This window comes from Bacillus rossius, chromosome 2, assembly GCF_032445375.1.
Source record: "Bacillus rossius redtenbacheri isolate Brsri chromosome 2, Brsri_v3, whole genome shotgun sequence".
Classification (NCBI taxonomy): Eukaryota; Metazoa; Arthropoda; class Insecta; order Phasmatodea; family Bacillidae; genus Bacillus; species Bacillus rossius.
The window spans coordinates 107,083,119-107,096,822 of NC_086331.1; positions in this window are offsets into that span (position 1 = coordinate 107,083,119).

A 13,704-nucleotide genomic window follows, 5' to 3' on the forward strand; every position below is an offset into this window, starting at 1 on the left:
ATTTTCCACAGAATAAACAGGCATTAGTTATTTATACAAATACTCCAGCATCTTTACTTGAACATCTTAACTAGACACCGACGCCATACAGTTTTTCTCTTCTTTTTTTTTTTTGTCTTTCAGTAGTACAATGTAAACAACATGAAAAACATAACCTAACACAAGTCTCATGATTGAGAATTATTTTTCATTACTTTTGTTTTCCAACACTCCCCCGTAATTCTCATCATGAAACTATCTCATTTGCGAGACGTCCAAATCTTACTTTTGATAATGGTTTTGTAAAGATATCTGCTATCTGTTTTTCACTTGGGCAATAAAACACTTTCAGCAAGCCTTCTGTTACCTTTTCATGAATGTAGTGAAACCTAACATCAATGTGTTTTGACCTGCGGTTGATCACCCCATTCTTCACTAGACTTATAGCACTTTGATTATCAATAAACAGTTTAGTTACTATTTCTTGACCTAGAATTTCTTCAAGGATAGTTTTCAGGTACATGAGTTCTTTTGTACATTCAGCGGCCGCAATGTACTCGGCTTCTGCAGTAGAGAGAGCAACTACAGGTTGTTTTCTTGTGCCCCAGCTGATTGGTCCCCCACAGTAGTAGATGACGTATCCAGTAGTACTTCTCCTTGTCCTTTTGTCGCCTGCAAAGTCTGAGTCGCAGTAGCCTATCAGTTCTGTTGATAAGTCACCTGCAAATCTAATTCCTAGGCCAGCGGTCCCTTTGAGGTATTTTAATACCCTCTTGATTGAGGTTACATCGTTGTCAGATGATTTTTCAGTTTTTCTGCTGCACATGTTCACTGCACACGAGATATCTGGTCTTGTTTTATTTGACAGGTAGAGAAGTCTGCCAAGCAGTTCTCGATATGGAAAAACACTATTTAATTCTGTTTCGTCTTCATCCACTGCATTCATAGCAGGTGTGGATACAGCTTTGGCATCACTCATATTAAAATCCTTCAGCAGTTGAGTTATTGCCTTTGTCTGGTTCATGTGTAGACTGTCTTCTGTTCTAGTGAGCTCCATTCCCAGGAATTTTCTAGGAGTTTCTTGAATCTTGATCTTGAATTCCCCTTGAAGATCTTTCAACAGTTTCTCAAGGTTTGTTTGGTTTGTACCTATGACTATGCCATCATCCACATACAACCCAAGAATCAGCGAGCTATCACTGTTTATGAAGATGCAGGGTTCTGATTTAAGCTGACTATGTCCTTTACTTGTTAGGAAGGTTGTTATTCTGACATTCCATCTTTGAGGAGCCTGTCTCATACCATACAGAGATTTATCGAGTTGACAGATGCCATCTATTTTGATACCCTCAGGTGGATACATGTATGCGGGTTCTTCTAGATGACCATATAGAAATGCTGTCTTTATGTCAAAGGTTTGCAGAACATAGCCTTTACTTTGGGCCATACCAAGCAGAGCTCTCATAGGTCCATTGTTCAGCACTGGGCTGTATGTGTCTTCATAGTCAATACCTGCTTCCTGATAGCAGCCTCGCACGACAAGTCTTGCCTTGCGGTGGCCATCTTCTTTTGTCTTGAAAACCCATTTACTTGTTAGTATTTTCTTTCCTTCAGGCACTTCATCCCTTGCAATTGTAGTCCATGTTTTATTGTCGAGAAGTGATGCGATCTCCTCTTCAATGGCTTTTTTCCAGTTTTCCCCATCTGGTCCTGACAATGCCTCTTTGTAGGTCAGCATTACATAGTCTTCGTATCTTTTTGGTGCTTTCTTGTCTCTTCGAGATCTTAGGTTTTCTTCACCAGCAGATGATGTCTCAGATATGTTTCCAGCTTCTTCAAAACCATGGAATGGCATTTCTTCATCAGAGTCGTCAACAGTTTCTTTTCCGTATCTTGAATCTTCCATATTATCTCTTCCTTGCAACTCTGGCAGCTGTTGGGAGTTCACTGCTTCATTGTCACTCTTGCTTTCTGTATCATTTAATACCAGAACTTTGACCGGGAAATCTTCTTCGCTGTGGCCATTGCAGTTTTCCACAAATTCTACATCTCTTCGGATGACTACTTCCTTTTTTGTTTGATCCCAGAGTCGATATGCGGTGTTTGCATATCCAACAAATATCAACTTTTCACTTCTTGGCTTCAGTTTTGGTTGGTGTCTGTTTATTTTTGCATATGCTTCACAGCCAAAAATTTTCAAGTTGCTCAGGTCAGGTTTTTTTTTATACCAGAGTTCAGCTGGTGTTGTCTCAATCCCCTTCGTTGGACTTCTGTTGATGAGGTATGTGGCTGTATGTGCTGCTTCATTCCAAAGTTTTTCATCCATACCAGAATCGAGCATCAGTGCCCTGGTCTTGTTCATCAAAGTTCTGTTAAAGCGTTCAGCTTTTCCCTGATGCTGAGGAGTGTACGGCGAGGAAGTATCAAGCACTATTCCCTCATTGTGAGCCCATCTCCTGAGTCTGTCGTTTATATATTCTCTGCCATTGTCAATCCGAAGTTTGTGAGTCTTCATGTTTTGACTTCGTTCTATTTTCTTAATGTGCTGAATAACCAATGCGGAGACTTCGGTTTTTGACTCCAAAACATATATTTCTGAAAAATGAGTGAAGTCATCGATGAAAGACAGAATGTATCTCTTTCCATTCCACGTAGTTGGAGTCATGGGGCCAATCAAATCAGAATGAATGATTTCTAGAGGCCGTTTGGCCTTTGTTCGTTCACTGCTGAACGGAAGCCTTGTTTGTTTCGCTTGAATGCAAATTTTGCAAGGTGGACTCACGTGATGCTCACCAGACCAGTTGATACCATCAACTATTCCAGACAGATTCTTCAGGTAATCATGGCTTATATGACCTAGCCTTCTGTGCCATACATTTTGTGTTTTTGCATGGTCGACGGTTAGGGCTTCTGGCTTGGGCTTTAAGTCAAGTGTGATAGTATACAGTCCATTTGCTGTCTTGCTACCTCTAAGAACAATTTCACTGTCTTTTACGATTGTGACATCATTTTCTGTGAAGCTCACTTCACCGCCATTGCGAGTGATGACATCTACAGAAAGAATGTTCTTACTAAGCTCTGGCACATACATAACCTCTTTTAGCTCACAGCAATCAGTAACAATCTTGCCCACTTTTTCTGCTAACATGCTACTCGATCTTTTTGCCAGTCCAATGTCTGTATTGATAGATGTCACATTTAACAGGAAGCTGTCATCATTGGTCATGTGGCACGTTGATCCAGAGTCTAGAATCTACTCGCTTGTACCTGGAGTCGAAATGCCCGTGAGAAAGGACACGGCCGATGATGTCTCTTTCCTTTTACGAAAGTAGCAGTCCCTGTCCTCATGATTATTTTTCTTACAGATGCTGCACATTCTCTTATTATTAGGGCATTCCCTTGCAACATGACCTATTCCAGAGCAAGTAAAACACTTAATGGTTGAGTTACTGTGTCCAGTGTTTGTTTTAGTGTTCAAGTGGAAGTTGGACAGATGTCTATCAGATCCACATTGGAAGCATTTCCTGATGGTTGTTTTGAATGCAAGAACATCACTTTCGTCCTTTGAACTGCTGGCGGCACATCTTTTCTCTTCTGCGATCAGTCTTGTAGTCAAGTTTGCCAATGTTTTGTTAACCAGTGGAGTAGATTCCCATGCAGTGTGAAAATGATTGTAGGCTTCAGGGAGAGTTGTCAGAATTTTAGAGATCAGCATAGGTTCAGGAATGTCATTGTTTAATGTCTTCAATCTGAATGCCAGGTTTTCTAGTTTACTTATGTGTGTTGCCATGTCAGTACCAGAAGCGTACTTATAGTCAAAGAAATTTTGCAGCAAGTCAAATTTCTGTTGTGAAGCATCACGCTCATATATGTCACAAAGTCTGGTATACATCTCAGAGGCACTGCAACAGGTCAGAATGTGTGTGATGGGTTTTTTGTCAATTGTGGAGATTATGATTTTCTGAGCTTTGGCATCTTTCTCTGCAAAATTGGCAAACTCACTTGTGCCTTCTTCGGGTTTTTTCACTGTTCCTACAACCACTTCATACAACCCTTGGGCCTTAAACAAAATGTTAACCTTAAATTTCCATAACTGAAAATCATCAGGTTCCTTAAGTTTATCTACAATTGAAAGTTCACTTATCTCACGAGAATCCATCTTCTTAGTTGTTTCCTTTGACCTCTTCAAAAGTTGGACATTTGTTGCACTACACACGAGTTTATATTTTAACAAAAAACTTTCACTTTTGTCTCTGGGCCCATAACCTGTTATAAATCAAAGCCGCTTTAGTTTCACTACTTAATATTTATTTTCCACAGAATAAACAGGCATTAGTTATTTATACAAATACTCCAGCATCTTTACTTGAACATCTTAACTAGACACCGACGCCATACAGTTTTTCTCTTCTTTTGTTTTGTCTTTCAGTAGTACAATGTAAACAACATGAAAAACATAACATAACACAAGTCTCATGATTGAGAATTATTTTTCATTACTTTTGTTTTCCAACATGCTGCTTACATAAGAATTGTAACGCTATATTCACTAAAGAAAAAAAATAAGAAATCTAATATTTTGCCAATGGTCAATGGTTTTTAATATCCCTAAACGTTTGTTAAGCCTCTTTGCCAGTTAAATCCACAGATACATGCAAGCTTCACATTCATTATTTGAAGAAAAATTGGCTGCTAACTCTCTGTGGCTCTTAATAAACCACACCATGATTTCTGTTGGGCAGCAGTAACTTTACCAGTGCCACTCTAAGGCTTATTTTAACTGAGAACACAAATATTCAACACAGTGTCCTGTTTAATAGCGGCATGTGCACTCTAATCAAGAAAACTACAAATTTAAATAATTTACTGTAATTAAACTTTGCCAAGTGTACGAATGGAGTAAAAAATGTTTGAGTGACCTATGATATAAATATTAGCAAAATTATTTTTATTTACGAATGGTACTAATATCTTGGAAACATTGTTTCAAAACACTTGTATATAAAATCCACGAAAGCACATGAGTATTAAAATATATTTATAAAATTTTAACTGATTAGATTACATAAACTAGAAAGCTCACCGCTGGAAATATGTTAAAAAGTGTTGTTTTTATTAGGTATGCTAATAACCACTTAAATATATCATTAACCACATATATGTATAACTTTGAAGTATAAGGTTATGTTTTTACACAAGCACACCAAACTTGACTAAATATTTCTTAAATTCCATTCTTCATATCATATCAATAATAGGTAAAATAAAAACAGACACGGGTTCGTGGTAATTAGTTGTTCCTTTAATTTTGTAACCTGTAGAGTGGCCTCATTTTCATTCTATTGAAGTTTAAACATGCTTCTCGTTCGATGTTTATGTTTACATGGCAAGACGCAGTTAGCCACAATGACGACGCGAAATCTTTAACTGAATTTTTAATTTAAAATTTTACGAAAAAGGCAGCAAAAAAGCTTTAAAGACTTTATTTAAGAAATTAGTGCATTAAAAAAGATTATTTTGTTCCCATTAACACTAAGTATTCATGATTCACTTACAAAATAGTCTGTTCGACGAACATATTAATTGTTCAATTGTTGCTTGGCCTCTGACGTCATGGATTCGTATCGCAGGTTAGCGTTACCGTGGAAAATAACGAAACGCATTACGCAAGGTGGGTCGTAATCACCAAATGCGATACGTGTTTCGTTACCGCGTGAATAATAACGCTAGTCGTCGATGGTGTTCGTAATCAGCCCGCTGGGCTGTAAGCAAAGACTGGGTCCGAGGCTAGGACCATCTGCCACTGTTGGAGCACACTCTGTGATGCCACAGCCAGCCTCTGCCAGTGTTGTGTTTGAAGATATTACCACTTTAAAAATTTAATCAGTAAGATGGATGTCATTATATATTTCATTGTAATTTATGAGTTCTTTTACAGCCACTCGCATACATATTTCCAGCATCTGATGTTTAAATTAGTAATGTTGTTTACGCGAATTTCATTCCCATGGAGCAGTTTTGTAACCGCCCCAGCCTTGTAACACTTGCTCCAGTCCTGTACGAGCCACCAGCAGGATCACACCTAGTCTCACGAAGTTTCTATCATAGTTTTGCCTTAACAGATTAGTAAATTCCATAGTTATTTAAGTATTGTTTTTAAACTTTTTCTTATTTCTGGAGCACTGTGTGCATCTCGCTATGTAATTTTCTGAGTGGGAGGGAACCTAACTCCCTTCCTTAGTTATTCGCATCACATCATAACACATGCGGGCAGGCCCCACGCTTAAGTGACTAGCCGAATCTGATGTATATTTTTAAAATAATTCACCAGTACAAACCTATATTGGCCACAATGTTTCGGAATAGGAGCAAGTAAAGTGTTTACTATCCAAATTAGTTTTCTCAAATAGTGAGGACGTTTGTGCAGTTGCACGTGTAAGTATATGTATGTTCTGCATTAAAGCTGTATGTAACTACTACCTGAAATGTGATGTACTGTTAAGACTGATCAGTATACTGTTCTAGTGAGTGTCCACAATGTGTCTAGTCTAGTTAAGGGCATAGACACGAGAATGCAACACATGGGGCAGTGAGGGTTCAGGCTAGGCTGCATAGCTCTTTTCTTCAGCATGGATGATGACCTTCGGAAAGCCACAAGAGTAGTATAGAAAAGGGGCTCCTGGGTTGAGTATTGAGTATGGGGTCATTGAACAACCTCTCTGATGTCATGGCAGCCTCTTAAATGACCTTGACCTTCAAAATTTGCCCAAAATGAACAAAAATATACCAAAATTAAAAAAAAATCCTTATTTAAAGGAAAAATTTATGTTTTGAAGGAAAAGATTCCATTTTCATCCCCAAAAATGTGAATGGCTTCAAAACCCCCCAAAATAACTTAAATTCCCCATGGGTAAGCTGCTCTAAGCCATTGATACCAGGACCTCGACCTTTTACATTTGAACTTGACCTTAACTTTTAATTTTAGATTTGACCTTTCATTTTTACCTTGACATTTCAACTTTAAATTGTTCTTGACCTAAATATTTTAAGTTGAACTTTGACCTAAAGATTTTAAGTTGAACTTTGACCTAAGCAGCTATTTTGGATCCACCATCTTGGATGTAGTTTTATTACAGTCAGCACATTGGATTCTAGATCGTTTCTATTTTAGTTATGACCGCCATCTTTAATATTTGTATTTTTTATGCTAGAAAATCAAGAAGAGTTTTAAAATTTATAAAAAATTTATAAAAAACTCTCTACAATCTTGGATTATGTCATCACGACTGCCATTAAAAAAATCCGTACTTATTATAAGATATTAATGGGAAAAAAATTATAACTAATAAAAAATTTAACTAACACAATTTTAATAAACTCTTAATAAAACCCTCACATCCTCGGTTCGAACCCGATGAGAAAAAAATAAAAAATAGAAGACCGATCCTTTCTCCACAGAAGCAACCGACAGACTGACCTCCCACCACTAATGCCAAGGTACATATTGCCATCTAGCAGTGGCGTAGCAAGGATTTGTGTATGGGGGGTGTTAAGAAGCATGCCCCCCCCCCCCCCCCCGCGGATTAAAGCGGGTGGTTTGGGGGTCCTCCCCCGGGAAAATTTGGATTTTAAGGTGTAAAATAATGCTATTTTAGCAGTTTTCGGTACTTAAATTTAAATATTGTAATGGTAAAAATTTTATTAATTTTAGTATGAAATTTGTTTGAGTGAATAAGAAATTAATTAAAGATTTGTGCTAGGGGGGGGGGGGGGGTTGAACCCCTAAACACCCCCCCTCCCCAGAATCCGCCACAGCCAGCTAGTATATCGTCTGGTTTCCTTTTTTTTTCATCTGTTGGAGGACGTCATCGTTTTTTGGTCTGCTAGAGTGCACTACCATAGTGTTAAGTTTAATTTTTACCCAGTAGAGTGCAGTAATATTTTATTATTACTGTAATGCCCGCCATCTTGAAATTCGGATGCCATCTTAGAAATTCGTAACTATTTAGTTATAAATTTAGGAAAACTTCCAAAATTCATTAAAAAAAATTCTGCAATTAATATACTGATAGAATCGATGGATTCCTGTCATTTGTTCGATTCTGGGTCAATGCCAAAAGGTTATTTTATGTAAAAACTACTCTTATTCAATTAATAATGTTCAAAATCCTAAAAGAGGCTTAAGTTCCTTATATGCCAGCATCCAGTAGGCCACTATGACAGCCGTCATGGAAATGAGGAAAAAATTTCATAATTTATTAAATAAATATGCAATTAATATACTGATTAATTCGATCGACTCATGCCCTTGGTTCGATCCTTGGTCAATGCCAAAAAAATGGAGTTGTCTGTAAAGTCGGTTTACGGATGATAATTTTACGTGATAACGTCATAAGAAAACATTGATGAAAAATTGCATACAAACCACATTAACTTTTCACTTCACTTTATAAAAAAGTGACAAAACATTTCACGTGTAGGTTGTGTGCTGCCGCTGTCTGTCTTCTACTCGCACTTTATAAAAAAAGTTGACAAAACATTTCATGTGTAGGTTGTGTGCTGCCGCTGTCTGTCTTCTACTCGGATGCATCAGCCGATGGAGTGGAGGAGAGATAGATGCGTCACAAGCCGATCGTGACTCTCTATCGCTTGTTCCGCGCTCTTGCTTGCACGCTTGGCTCAGGCGGAATGTGACAATGAGTCATACTTTTTCGTGCGTGCAGCCGGCGTTCATCGATTTATAAGACGTTATCACATCAAAACTAATTTAAATCCCATATAAAAGTAACATAAATGTGACAGGTTCGAAAAAAACAACTTTGTTACTAATACAACATATTATATAGATCCTATACTACTACTACTATTACTACTACTACTACTACCCCAATGGAGCCACCTGTGATGGAAAAGATTATAAAATATATTTTCCCTCAACACCCACAAAGAACGCCTATAGAAAACTGGACCCCTGCACCAGCCCCAGCCCCTCCTTTCACAACGAAGGAGCTACGAGATGCAGCAAGCACGCTCAAGCCAAGGAGGGCTCCAGGACCAGACAGCATCCCAACGAACATCATCGAAACAATCGCCCAAGAGGCCTCTGAAACGCTTCTCACGATGTACAACGCCTGCCTTACCAGTGGAACCTTCAGTAAATGATGGAAACGGCAACTCCTTGTACTGCTCGACAAAGGCAAAGGCCCACCGATAACATCGTCATCGTACAGACCCCTGTGCATGCTTGACGTGGCCGGCAAGCTCCTGGAAAAACTTGTCCAAGCATGGTTCACAGCTGCAGTAGAGAGAGCTGGCGGACTCTCAGCTAACCAACACGTGTTCAGAAAGCAGCACTCAACAATCTCAGCGATAGAACAGGCTCTGGCCATCGCCAAGCACGCCTGGACGGGAAATCACAGGTCCCGCAAAGTGTACATCTTCATCACCTTCGACATCCGGAACGCTTTTAACCGTGTAGGCTGGGAGGACATACTCGACGCCCTGGAGGTCGACTTTAAAGTTGACAAGTATATTCTAGACATGGCCGACGATTACTTCCGAGAACGAGAACTCGAATACGCCACAACGGAAGGCCCGCGTACTACTGAAGTCACGGCCAGCATGCCTCAAGGCTCCGTTCTTGGCCCGGACTTCTGGAATATACAATATGATGACCTTTTGAGGATGGACATGGCATGGGACACCCACCTAACAGGCTACGCCAACGACGTTGCGGGAATCATTCTTGCAAGCAGCTCTGAGGACGCGCTGCAAAAAATTGACCACCTAATGGTGAGATTGAACGACTGGCTGAAACACCATAAGCTCAAACTAGCCCCTAATAAAACTGAGATGGCTGTCCTCACTAGGCAACGCTGGTACGAGAAACCGTTTGCGGTGAACATCAATGGAGTAAACATCGAAGCAAAGCACTCGATAAGATACCTGGGCCTCCAGATAGACCAGAAGCTCACTTTCTACGAGCACTTCAACAACACAGTCTCAAAGGCCAACAAGGTAGTAACGAGCCTGTCGAAGATCATTCTGAACACATCTGGGCCTCGATACGCCAAGTGGCAACTGCTGCTCAGTGCGGTACACTCAATCCTACTGTACGGTGCTGAAATATGGGCAAGCCAGCTTACCCAAGAAAAATACAGACGGAAGCTCGCCGCAATCCAAAGACGAGCCGCCCTCCGAGTAGCCTGCGCATGCCGCACAGTATCCGAAGCGGCGACACTCGTCATAACCTAAACCATACCAATAGATCTCATGGCAATCGAACGACAAAGACTCCACGAGTGACGCACAAAGGGCACCCTTGACGACTACTCCCGTGCACTCAAAAGGAAGCAGACCCTAAGAGAATGGCAAACTAGATGGGAAAATGCGGACACAGGGAGATGGACAGCTAAACTTATCCCAGCACTCGAAACATGGTCTGACTGCAAACATGCGGAAACTAACTTCTACCTAACGCAACTACTCACAGGGCACGGACTGTTTGAGGTGTACTTGCACCGCATGGGGCTAGCAGCCAGCCCTGCATGTAAATACTGCCCAGCAAACACCGCTGATGCCTGCGACACCTTCTTTCACTGCGGCAGATGGGAGACAGGAAGAACAGCGGCCGAAGAAACAATCGGAGCCAAATTGAGCCCAGGAAACATAATCCCCCTTATGAGCAGATCTCCGCAGAACTGGGAGACAATAATGAGCTATGCCGAAGCAGTACTGAGAACAAAAAAGCTTGAGAACTGACCAAGAAGAGCGCCTAGTCGCGTAACCTGGGCCAGGCTGAAGTAATGCGAAAGTGGTTTCTGGTCTGGCCCCCTTCCTAAAAGAAGGGCAGAAAGAGAGGACTGTTTTTAGTCAGTAAAAATCTGACACTACTAACAATCCCACCTGTTGGTGTCTTTTGAAGATTTTTAAACCTCTCTCCCAAAAAAATACTACTACTACTACTACTTCTACTACTACTACTACTACTACTACTACTACAGGAACACTTGCTAAAGTTAGCAATTCAATTAACATTTAGTTCTGCATTAGCTAAAACTGACTAATTTTTAGCTCCAATCTGATTACTGAAGGCAGAGACCAGCCAGATCCTTTGCCTACATAATTTTTTCCTTCACGACCGAGTTTCTCTTACATAGTTGGAATTGTAAATGGGTTTATTCACTGTCTTGAATGCACACTTCTTCACTTTGTCCTCGGATATTGTTTGCCATTTACACAGTCCAGCCAAAAGTTATATTTTAAAGGTCTGTAAGTAACTACTTCATCAGTACGCTGATTTAAATGTTCTGCCTGATATCGCCAAGAGAAGTACAAATGTCTTTCGACGCACTAAACATATTTAGATAATAGTAGTCTTTCAACGTTCCATGAAAAGCAGATTTTTCCAAGTGGAATATATTATCATTTACCTGTTATGCACCTAGCACAGTCTGAGGCTTAGATTCATGTCCAGGCCTCATCACATTCGGTTGCTAAACATCTGTTTTTGAGCTTGTACGCATACGAGTCATACGAGTCTATGATATAAAGCGAGGAGTCGAAATCTCTGCAGGTAGTTCATCAGCAGGCACACGGACTTCACCTTTACATTTTTTCGCACGCCATCGCAAACTGTCAATACGTGTAAACCAAACATGACACTCATCGCAGCGAAACTTCGTACAAGAAGGATTCTTTACACATTTGCTCCTCTAATGTCTTCGTGCATCATGGGAAAATGCGAACGTCATATCACAGTAGCTGCAAGGATGTCTAGTTGATGAAGAAACACCTTACAGACCCGAACCAGATGATGCTGCAGTTGCCATCAGCCGGGGTTTCGGGTGCGATTCCCGCAGCGAGTCTAAGGAGCTGTACGTGAAAATTGGGGTGTTTTTCGGTAGGCCGCCAGGCTAGCTCTGTCGTCTAACCGTGAGTGGGTCGATCATCCCCAGCGTGTCCCCTAGACTCGGTGGCTTGACTTGGTAAGTAGCGACGGCCGGGTTAATCCCTGCACCGTAGAAAAAAAAACCAACCCGGAGTCGCGTGGGGAGTTGCGTTGAAAAAGGTATTTGGTGATGACTATAGTTACCAGTCGTAAGGAATCAGAGAGACAAAACTTGAAGGCTCCCCACGGTACGCGCACGTCCGCTCCGGGCCGCGAGCTGATCAGAACTCCCGCAAAGGTTGGTGAGCGGAGGGGGGGGGGGGGGACACTCCCTACGTGCGCCAAGGTTACGCCGCTCGTCTCATCTGGGTGGAGACTTGGCGAGGGGTGTGTTCCGCCAGCAGGAGCTAGTACTGCGGGCTGAGGCCGGGCTAATGGCCTTCGGTCAGTACGACGTCACAGTTGTACAAATTCCTGGTGTACTCTTGAGCGAATCAATTAATCGCTTTTGTAGCGAAGCCTTTACTTTCTGCCGCGCAGCAGAACCTTTGCATGTCTTCAAGTGTCTTTTCAACTTGTCATGCCTTGTAAATAGCTTGCAACATCGGTTACAGCCAAACTTTTTCCGAGGTAGATTCTTAGCACAGTCTCTCTTCTCGTGTCGCCGAGCATTACTGTTGTTTGAAAAAATCTTGTCATAGTATCGGCATCGATGATCGATAGTAGTCGAATCACCAATAAAGGTTCCTGTAGACGATGGTAAAACTTCCATCCATAACTTCGTGTGTTTGAGTGCTGGACTGGAGGTTGCTTGGTGGGATTTTAACTCGGCACCCTTCAACATTAACATGGGTAAAACCATTGTTGGGCAGGAAGACTGAGAAAACCCAACTTCGAGCATCATGTTCACAGCCTGAAAGCACGTGTGTGACAGCCAGTCAACTGGCCAACAATAGGTACTTGGAAAGGTGGTCACTTCAACAGAATAATACCCACGTATATCTGGTTGTAAAACAGTATTTATTGTAGCTTAAGTGCATTGAGAAATTCAACTACAAAAATATGCACATCGGTTAACTGCGGACCATTGAAAATAATGCCTGGTTAGTCCAAATGTAAATAGTAAAGATGTCACAATTGTGGCAGACTAATTAACCGAGAAATTCCAAAGTCTACACATGTAATTTATTATAACTAGGTAATTTGTGCCATTGTATTAAGGCAAATGGAAATTAGGACCCTACTCCAAATGACTGGAGCACTTGTGTAGGTCAAAAAAGACAAGGGTTTGATGTCCACCAGAGCTTCGCCCCATAAGCCTGGTTGGACTTAGCTCCCTTCCGTGACCTTCACAGCATGGAATTACCGAATTACATAGGTAGTCGTGTGTTTTCTAACAGTGCACCACAAACTACCGGAAGACAGCATTTTAAGCTCAGTGCTTCGATACAACAGCGCCATAGCGGACCGGACCGGAACTAACCTGGATCCTGTTTATGTTAGTTTAATAATAACTGTATTGTTTTGCATGTAGCTAAGTAACGAGAGGGAATATATTTTTATATTAGTATTTTAAGAGTGCTTTCCTAGTTACCCATGGCACATAACTGAACTAGTGTAATGATTCTGTGGTTCGGCGGAAGACATGTTGCCAGTGGGAGCACGCCCCTGCGGCCCAGTCTGCAACTACCAACAGTCGAGGTGAAACACTACAGACCCCGGGCACTTAGTCCATTTGCATCACAGAACTGTACTTAGATCTGTAAACGTGATTCAATCTCTATCAATTTAATACTATCCTCCGGACTTGCCTCGGCTGGCCAACTGTTGAAATC